The sequence below is a fragment of the Crotalus tigris genome, unplaced genomic scaffold, assembly GCF_016545835.1.
Source record: "Crotalus tigris isolate CLP2741 ecotype Arizona unplaced genomic scaffold, ASM1654583v1 scf7180000018470.655259, whole genome shotgun sequence".
Taxonomy (NCBI): domain Eukaryota; kingdom Metazoa; phylum Chordata; class Lepidosauria; order Squamata; family Viperidae; genus Crotalus; species Crotalus tigris.
The window spans coordinates 118,513-128,241 of NW_024097026.1; positions in this window are offsets into that span (position 1 = coordinate 118,513).

The window sequence follows — 9,729 nt, forward strand, 5'->3', positions numbered from 1 at the left end:
CCTGAGTGTTGTGATTCTGCGCCAGCCTGTGCTTCCCAACAGCTGAGTCTGAGGAATCTGAGGAGGAGGTGGAGAAGGCATTTGAAGGGCAGAGGGAGGCTCTCATAAATTACAGGACTCACGGTTTGATGCAGAGCCTGGGCCCTCCAGTTGTGTTCCTGATGAAGCTCAGCTGTGTGAGGAGAATGAGTCAGACTCAGAGGACTCACATCTAATGGACATGCTAATTGATGCACGCACACGTCATCAATTAGTGAGAGTAAATCAGTAGAGTCAATATGGCAACTCCAGGGTAAAAGGAGAAGGCACTGAGAGGCAACGCCTTGGGATTGCTGTATAAAAAGAGGAGGTGTGCGCGGTGATGGTTGCTGAAGGCAACCATTTGCAAAGTACTTCTTTGGAACCTGTTCTGTTTGTCTTGCTTGTGACTACTCTTCTGTTTGCATTGTGTTTCCTGTAGACTATTTCCTTCATTTGGATTGAGTTTTGCTGTTTGTGTTTTGGACTATTTGGCAAGTTTGTCACCCATATTAAAAGGGGTTTGTTTTGTTTTAAAGTCTCTAGACTATTTTATCAACAGGGGTTTGGTCCTTGTGCCTTTAACAAGGACGGCTATAGGCTGGGATAGAACACCGATAAAGATGGAGAGAAAGAGGATCCAAAAGCAGGGCCAATGGAAGCTGTGATGGAGTACATGAAAAAGACCCTTGATGAATTTAAGATGCAGTTGAAAAAAAGCCGTGAGTCGAAAGAAGAGTTGGAGGAGGAATTGGAGGAGGATGAGCCAGAAGTTTGTGAGATGGCAGTGGCTGGAGCCCAAGAGGTAGCACAGTGGCAAGGCTGTCTGTCTCAAGGAGCCAGAGGCAGAGCACCTCAGCTGGCTGAGGTGAAACCGATCCCAATCTGGGTGAAGTTTGATGGAGACCCAAAGCGACTGGGTCATTTCCTGGCACAAGCATTCACCTACATGCAAATCTATGGGAGAACCCTGCCTACTGATGTCGAGAAAGTTCAAGTGGTCATTCTGGAACTAGAAGGTGGATCAGCTGACTGAATGGTGACCCTGTATAATTGCAATGCACCCGAATTGAGAAATTTCAACTGCTTTATGGCCGCCCTAAGTGAGTCAGATTTGCAGAGCCTTCCAATGGAATACAGAGATTTGGCTGAAACATTCAGCGAACAGAAGGCGGATGAACTTCCCTCTCACCAACCCACAGACTGCACTATTGAGATCATTCCAGGGGCAAAATTATCAAAGCCAAAAATGTATTCGATGACTCCCAAGGAGCTAACTGAACTGGGAAAAATTTATCAAAAAGAACTTAGAGTGGGGTTTTATCGAGCCAGTCAGACTTCGGTGGCAGCCCCTGTTTTATTCAGAGAAAAGAAATATGACTCTCTTTGTCTCTGCATTGATTATAGAAGTCTGAATGCTTTGTGCGTGGAAAACATGTATCCATTACCTTTAATGAAGGACATGTTAGTGCACTTATCGAAAGGATTTTTTTTTCAAAACTGGACTTGAGAGAGGCTTATTACCGCATAAGAATAAAGAAAGGTGATGAATGGAAAACTGCTTTCAATTGCCCATTGGGTTGCTACCAATTTAAAGTTCTCCCATTTGGATTACAAGGGGCTCCTGCAGTATTCATGCAGTGGATCAACAAAGTCCTATATGATCACCTGTATAAGGGGGTCTTAGTTTATCTGGATGATATCCTTATTTACACCAAAACCAAAGATGAACACATTGAACTGGTCAGAGCAGTATTGAAAAAAACTGTGCTCTGCTAAACTATATGCCAAGCTATCAAAGTATGAATTTCACAAAGATTGCATAGATTACCTGGGCTATTGCATATCAAATGAAGGAATAGAGATGGACCCTGAGAAAGTGAGGGCAGTCTTGGACTGGGCTCCCCCAAAACCCAGGAAACAGTTGCAAAGTTTCCTAGGATTTGCAAACTTCTATAGGCAATTCATCCCATCTTTTGCATAAATTGCCCTCCCAATCACAAACTTATTGAAAACAAGAGGGGGAGACAAGCCTAAGCCCAGTCAACTTCTGAAATGGACAGGTGAATGCCAAACAGTTTTTGAGAAACTTAAGAGACTTTTTTCCATAGAGATGGTTTTAAAACATCAGGACCCAGACCAACCCTCTATAATTCAGGCTGATGCCAATGATGTTGCTGTGGGACTAGTGTTATTACAGAGAAATAAAGATGGACAATTACAATCATGTGCTTACACCTCAAGAAAACTCTCAAAAACTGAGCAAAGGTGGGCAGATTGGAAGAAAGAAGCCTATGCCATACAATGGGCTTTACTGACCTGGAGGCATTTCCTGAAAGGTAATAAAATATCATTCCAGGTGTGGACTGATCATAAGAACCTCAAAGCTATGAAAACTCTCAGAAAACTCTCCCCTAAGCAAGCACGGTGGTCCCAGCATTTCCATCATTTTAATTTTACTATTCATTACCTCCCTGGGGGAAAAACTTTTTAGCTGATGCATTATCCAGACATCCACAATACAACAGCAAGAAAGCAGAAGTGGCCAAGCCATTTTTATAAACTCACTAATTAGCAGCCCCTGTAATCACCAGGGCCCAATCTAAACCAGTAGGTTCAGTTGAAAAGACTCTATTACAGGAATTTAAAACAGCCTTAGAAACTGATGAATGGTATCACAACTATAATAACCTGTGAGCATTAAAAGATGGTTTGGCATGGATTGGGGAGAAACTTTATGTCCTAACAGCACTGAGACTTAAAGTAAGGCAAGCTGGTCATGATTCAAAGATCACTGGACATTTTGGTATTGTAAAAACCTTGCATCTTATTAAGAGACAATTCTGGTGACCTGCATTAAAAAAGGACATAGTAAGCTATGTAGCTAGCTGCCCCACTTGTGCTGCAGCAAAAAGATGACAAGGGAAATCCCCTGGGTTACTGCAGCCAGTTGCCAGTCCGTCAGCACTTTGGAGAGAGATCTCTGTGGATTTCATTGTGGAACTGCCTGAAAGTGCTGGCAATACTGTAATTTCGGTCATAACAGATTTGTTCTCCAGACAAGTTCACTTCATCCCATTTCCTAAGATTCCTACTGCAAAAAACCTAGCAAAACGTTTTGTGCAGAACATATATCGATTTTATGGGGCACCACAACACATAATCTCAGACCGGGAAGTACAATTCACTTCTAAGTTCTGGAAAGATTTTCTAGATCTAATGGGTTCTAGTAAAGGGTTATCATCTTCCCACCAACCTCAGACAAATGGGGGAAGAGAGAAACTTAACTCAGTTCTAGAAAATATTTGAGATGCTTTATTAATTATCAACAAGACAACTGGACTGACCTGCTACCATTTGCTGAAGTTGCTTACAATAACGCTGTACATTCAAGTACTGGGTTTATCCCATTCCAAGTAGCTAATGATCAAACTTTTGTTGCCATGCCTGAATTCCCTGTTAAGAAACCTGAAATTGTCTCTCTGCAGGAGTGGATCACACAATTGCAAAATATCTGGCCAGTAGTTAAGAAAGCCCTGGATGAAGCCAGGGAAGCTACAAGGCTCAAGCTGAGAAATGTAGGGTGGAACAAAAACCATATCAAGTAGGGGATCGAGTATTCCTTTCCACTAAGTATCTGCAGTTGTTGTAGCCCTCTAAGAAGTTAGGACCTAAATTTGTTGGACCTTTTCCAGTGAAACGTATTATCAATCCTGTGACTATTGAGCTTGATTTACCTAAGAATCTGCAGAAAATCCACCCTGTTTTTCATTGCAGGTTGCTCAAGCCAGAAGTTACATCCAATCTTAGACCTCCTAAACCTCCAGTGCCTGCTCCCATCATGGTTGAGGGTGACCAACATTTTGAAATCAGAGATATTTTAGACTCTCACACGCACCATGGGGTGACACAGTGCCTTGTTGCATGGAAGAATCTCCCTTCTGCCCAAAACTAGTGGGTTTATAAGAGACATATTAGAGTCCCTAAACTGTTATGTTTCCATTCTAAATATACTGATAAACCTCATTGACTTTTTGTATTATTGTTCCCTTTCCCTTCTTGTTTTCTAGGTGGATTTTCTATTTTTCTAGGGGGGCTGTATGTCAGGTCCCCAAAACCTTATTCTTCATATATACTCTACTTTTGGGACCTGCCATTCTGCTAAGGGGAGGGGGAGCTTTGCATTAGCTTGGGATAACTTTCACTTTCTAATCTCTCCTGCTGTCTCCATCCCTTTGAGACAGGAATGTGTCTCCCTTATCAGGGAGACAGTTACAAAGAAACAAAACTGGAGAAGACCTTGAGATGTGCACCAACTGTGCCAATTACTTGCTCTTCAGACCACCTGTGGATTGGCTGGATTTCAAATGGACATTATGATTTTGGTGGGAATAGGAATATTGCTTAACTATACTGTTTTGGCAGGCTTTTCCCCAGATCTCACCTTGTCTTCCCTACTGTCACTGATCCCTAATAAAAGTATCCTTTTGAAACAATGCCTGTTTCAAGAGTTCTGCTTTCTTAGATGGTTAGTTGAAGTGGGTCTGGACAGGCTAGATTGCAACTTGCTTCAAGCCTGCATCATTCGAGGTTTTCCTAATCTATTATGTGAGTATTACTGTATGGCAGTGGCACTAGACATCGAACTGGAGTGCCCCAAAAAGTCAAGCCTCACTGAACCCAAGCTGCCATGCGTCCAACAGAAACACCTCTATGGCTGATGTCCCCAGCCTCTGCAGCCACCAGAGTCTCCCAAGTGCCAGTCAGGGCTCCCATCAAGTGCTACCAGTATGGTCAGTTGGGTCATCATGCTGTGGAGTGCCCCGCTCCACACCCTCAATCCAGGAGCCATGAAACCATGATGAGCTGCTGCCGTAAAACCATGAAGAGCTCCCAGAGGGGAAAGAGAAAAAACCAACTGGGCACGTCAAGGCCCAGGTGTCGAAGCCTCCCCTCCTGCCAAGCTCAAAGCCAAACCCCAAGTTGAGCTACAGCAGATGCCAGCACCATACAATAGTGACGAGGAAGGCAAGGAGGATCCCATGGTGAGTCAGGTCATTCCCCCTTTTGCCATTCCTGCCAGACTGAGAGTGCCCAAAACAGGGGCTCTCATGAATCTGAAACTGGGCATCCAAGCCAAGCTATTACTTTGTCCCATGGGGTTTGAGCAGGCCAACGGGTCCCTCATTGGAGGTGCCCCTTCCATGAACCTAACCAAACCTGCATGTTTAGAAACGGGTCGGCATTGGGAAATCATCCATTTTGTGGCGGTTCCAAAGATGACTGAAGCAGTAATTTTGGGGATAGTGTGGCTTGACAAATGGCATCCTCACATCTGGTGGGAGGAGATAATATGCAAATTAAGACTGGGGACAGGACCCTCCCCACCTGATACTGATGATAAAGCGGAGACACTGACCATCTGCAAAACTCATGGGGAGTCCCGTGAAATTCTAAAAACTATAGCCGAAAAGCTGCTGGGGATTCAACTTGTCCCTACTGAGTATCGAGATTTGGCAGAAGCCTTTAGTGAGAAGGAATGTGACATCCTCCCCTCACACCAGGCTATGGACTATGCTATTGAAATTCTGCCTGGTGCCAAGCTCCCCAAACCAAGGATGTCCTCTATGACACCCAAAGAGATGAAAGAACTAAGAGAGTACATTGATAAAAACTTAGCTAGGGGTTTCATTCAGCCAGCCAAATCACCCATGGCCGCTCTGTGCTTTTCAAGGAAAAGAAAGATGGCTCTCTTAGATTATGCATTGATTTCAGGTCTCTCAACTCTGTCAGTATGGAAAATATGTACTCCCTTCCCCTGATGAAGGACATGTTAGCCCACCTGGCTAAAGGAAATTTTTTACCAAGCTGGATTTAAGAGAAGCTTACTATCAGATCCGGATTAGGAAGGGGGATGAATGGAAAACAGACTTTAATTGCCCTTTGGGGAGTTTCCAATTTAAAATGATGCCTTTTGGATTGCAAGGGGCCCCTGCTGTATTTATATAATTGATAAATCAAGTGCTCCATAATCATTTATACAAGGGGTTTTTGGTTTATCTTGATGGCATCCTTATCTATGACATCCATGATCTGTGAGGTATTAAGAAAACTGTTGAAAGCCAAACTGTATGCAAAACTGTCAAATTGTGAATTTCACCAGACATGCCTGGACTATCTGGATTATCAGATTTTGAATGAGGGGATAGAAATGGACCCTGCCAAAGTCAAAGCAGTTCTAGAATGGCAACCCCCACACACCCACAAACAACTTCAAAGTTTTCTGGGGTTTGCCAACTTTTATTATCAATTTATTCCCTCTTTCAAAGAGATAGCCATGCCAATCACTGATTTACTCAAAACAGGCAAAGGGAGAGAAAAACCTCGACCTTGTCAGCCATTGCAATGGTCATTAGAGTGCCAAGCAGCATTTGAAAAATTAAAGAGACTCTTTGCAGCTGAACCAGTCCTTAAACACCCTAACCACAGACAACAATTCATCATTCAAGCTGATGCAAGTAATGTGGCTGTGGATGCCATTCTTTTACAAAAAAACCACAGAAGGGAGATACAACCTTTTGCTTACACTTCCTGGAAATTAACTGACATCAGAACAAGGTGGGTTGTTTGGGAGAAAGAGGCTTTTGCAGTTTGTTGGGTTTTGCTGACATGGCATCATTTCTTGGAAGGGGGGGGAAATACCTTTTGAGGTATGGACTGATCACAAAAATTTGGAGGCTCTCAAGACCCCCCATAAAGCAAGTTCGGTGGGCTCAATACTTCAACCATTTTAATTTCACTTTGAAATATTTTCCTGGAGACATGAACTTTTTGGCTGATGCCTTGTCTAGAATGCCCCAGTTCAAGAGCAACTGAGAGGAAGTCTGCTTCCCAAATAACAACCAAATCACACACACAGAGACCCCCTGCTGGTCTTGATGATTGATCGCTAAAGGAATTGAAGGAGAAGTAAGAGACGAATGCTGGTGTAAAGATAACAAATCTATATTAACTTTAAGGAGGGGATTAGCCTGGAAAGGTTCTAAGTTATACCTCCCTGAAGGCCTCAGACTCCAGGTGTTGCAATGGAGTCATGGCGCTAAGCAAGCGGGTCACTTTGGATTTTTAAAAACATTGCATCTAGTGTACAGGCAGTTCTGATGGCTGAGAATGAAAAAGGATGTAAGGACCCACCTCAATTTTACATCTTAAGAAGACAGAACTCTTGGAATGTCTCTTCCAACAGGAATCTTTATTAAGAGAAACTGATTTCAGGCATGCTAGACAGGATCTGGGGGATCCTCTCCAACCATTCAATGTTTTAATGTGTTCCCAAGCAGCCCCCACCCCACAGTTCTTCTGGGCGATTCAATCCATCAGTCCACTCCATCAGCACAATCACTCATTCTCTCTTTTCCCAGATCTCAGGCATTGCATTTCCCCCCTCCCTTTTCCCTCGCTGCTGACAAAGGGGAGAAATTCAGAGGGAATAGGATGAAAGGCAATGGCTGCATTGTTATGGTTAGTCCTCTCAAAGAGAATCAACAATCAGTCACTTTGTGGTTAATGAAGGAAGTGAGAGTCATAAAACCCCCATGCTTACCCTCCTCCCCTTCCGTAGTATGATAGAATCCAGAAGAGAGTAAGAATTGGTTTTATATCAGAATAGGTAGATAGAAATGAAATATAATTGGATTCTGACAAAGGACATTGAGAGTTATGTAAAAAGTTGTGCCACCTATGCTACCATGAAGAAGTCATCCTGGAAAACCACCAGGTTTATTGCAGCAAGTGACTGACCCCTCTCAGCCTTGGGAGGAAATAGCCATGGATTTTATAGTAGAATTGCCTGAGAGCAAGGGGAACACTGTGATATGGACTGTGATTGATCTATTTTCCAAACAGGTGCATTTCATCGCTTGCTCAGGACTTCCCTTTGCCCAGAAGCTAACCAAACTGTTTTTGAAGCACATATACCAACTCCATGGTGCCCCAAAGAGGATTATTTCTGACAGAGGTGTCCAGTTTACTGCAAAGTTCTGGAGGGAATTTGTTAAATTGATTGGGTCCTCACATGGGCTTTCATCTGCTTTTCATCTGAATACTAATGGAGCTGATGAGAAAGCTAATGCAATGGTGGAACAGTACCTCAGATGTTATGTAAATTACCAGTGGTCTAATTGGGCTGACCTTTTACCTTTTGCAGAGGTAGCCTACAATAATATTGTGCACAGTAGCACTGGTCTCACCCCATTCAAAATAGTGATGGGTCGAGATTTTGTGCCCATGCCTAAGTTTCCACAGGAGCCTCCTACTTCCCAGACTTTGGACATCTTTCAAGGGGGTTTGGGTGAACATAAAGAAGGCATTGACTAAAGCTACCAAGATTTACAAGGAGCAATCAGACAAATGATGTTCCCCTCAAAAACCTTTTTATGTTGGACAATTAGTTTATCTTTCAGTGAAATATCTATGGTTAAAGTTACCCAGCAAAAAATTGGGTCAGAAATTCCTTGGTCCTTTCTCCATTATCAGGATCATAAACCCTGTGATGGTGGAGTTAAAACTTCCACAATTGTTGGTGAAAGTTCACCCCGTGTTTCATTGCAGTCTTTTGAAACCTGTATAGAATCCACTTTAAGACCTATTCCAAAAGAGTCACCAATGATGGTAGAGGGAGAGATGCATTATGAGATAAAACATATTCTTGATTCTAGGCTGTACAAGGAAAAGTTACAATACTTTGTCCAGTGGAAAGGTTACCCCCTTTCAGAGGCTACATGGGTGAAATGTACAAATGTGAAGGCGGATAGATTGATAAAAATGTTTTATGATAAATACTCTCACAAGCCCTGAGGGGATACCTAACCTGATTTTTGTTTCCCCTGCAGGAGACTCTTTCTTTCTGAAGAGGAGCCAACTGTCAACTTTGAAAATGAGCATGGCTGCAGCCATTTTCCCTACTCATTTTTGGTTGACATGTAGCACAAAGGGAGGGGGGTTTACCAGGTGATTTGCTAGACAAAACAGACTTTCTCCCAGGATTGCAGACTGGGCATTTCATGAAAAGCCTGCCAAGAAGTTGTATTGGGAATGTAGTAGCTTGCGTAACTTTAGGGGTGGGATTTTTTAACTTTGTATTGGGGATTGTTTTTGTCATAGAACTTTGTATTGGGGCTTTTTTTTTTGTCATAGAATGCCCAGAACAGAGTTCCAGCACCTTTTTTGGATGGAACCTTGTAAGGTAGGCAAGGTGGGTTGTATGACATGTGTGAGTTCCTGCACCTTTTTTTTTTTTTTTTTACAAAAAACACTAGTTACGTGTCTATTCAGACTTGGTTTCACTTTCGACATGCCGATTCTTTGTATCAATAAACATGTTCTTTGAGGAACTTGCAAACCTCGGAGTTCTGCTTTATTTGTCTCTGTCTGTCAAAACCATGACAGCATGTTTGTATGTAATTACATATATATAATTGCTAGTATGGGCCACTCCTTTCAATCAGAACAGAGCTGGAAGGGACCTTTGAGGTCTTCTAGTCCAACCCCCTGCTCAAGCAGGATACCCTATACCATACCAGTGACTGTCCAATCTTTTCTTAAAAACCTCCAGTGATGAAGCACCATCAACTTCTGAAGGCAAGCCGTTCCACTGGTTAATTGTTCTCACTATTAGGACGTTTCTCCTTAATTCCAGGTTGCTTCTCTCCT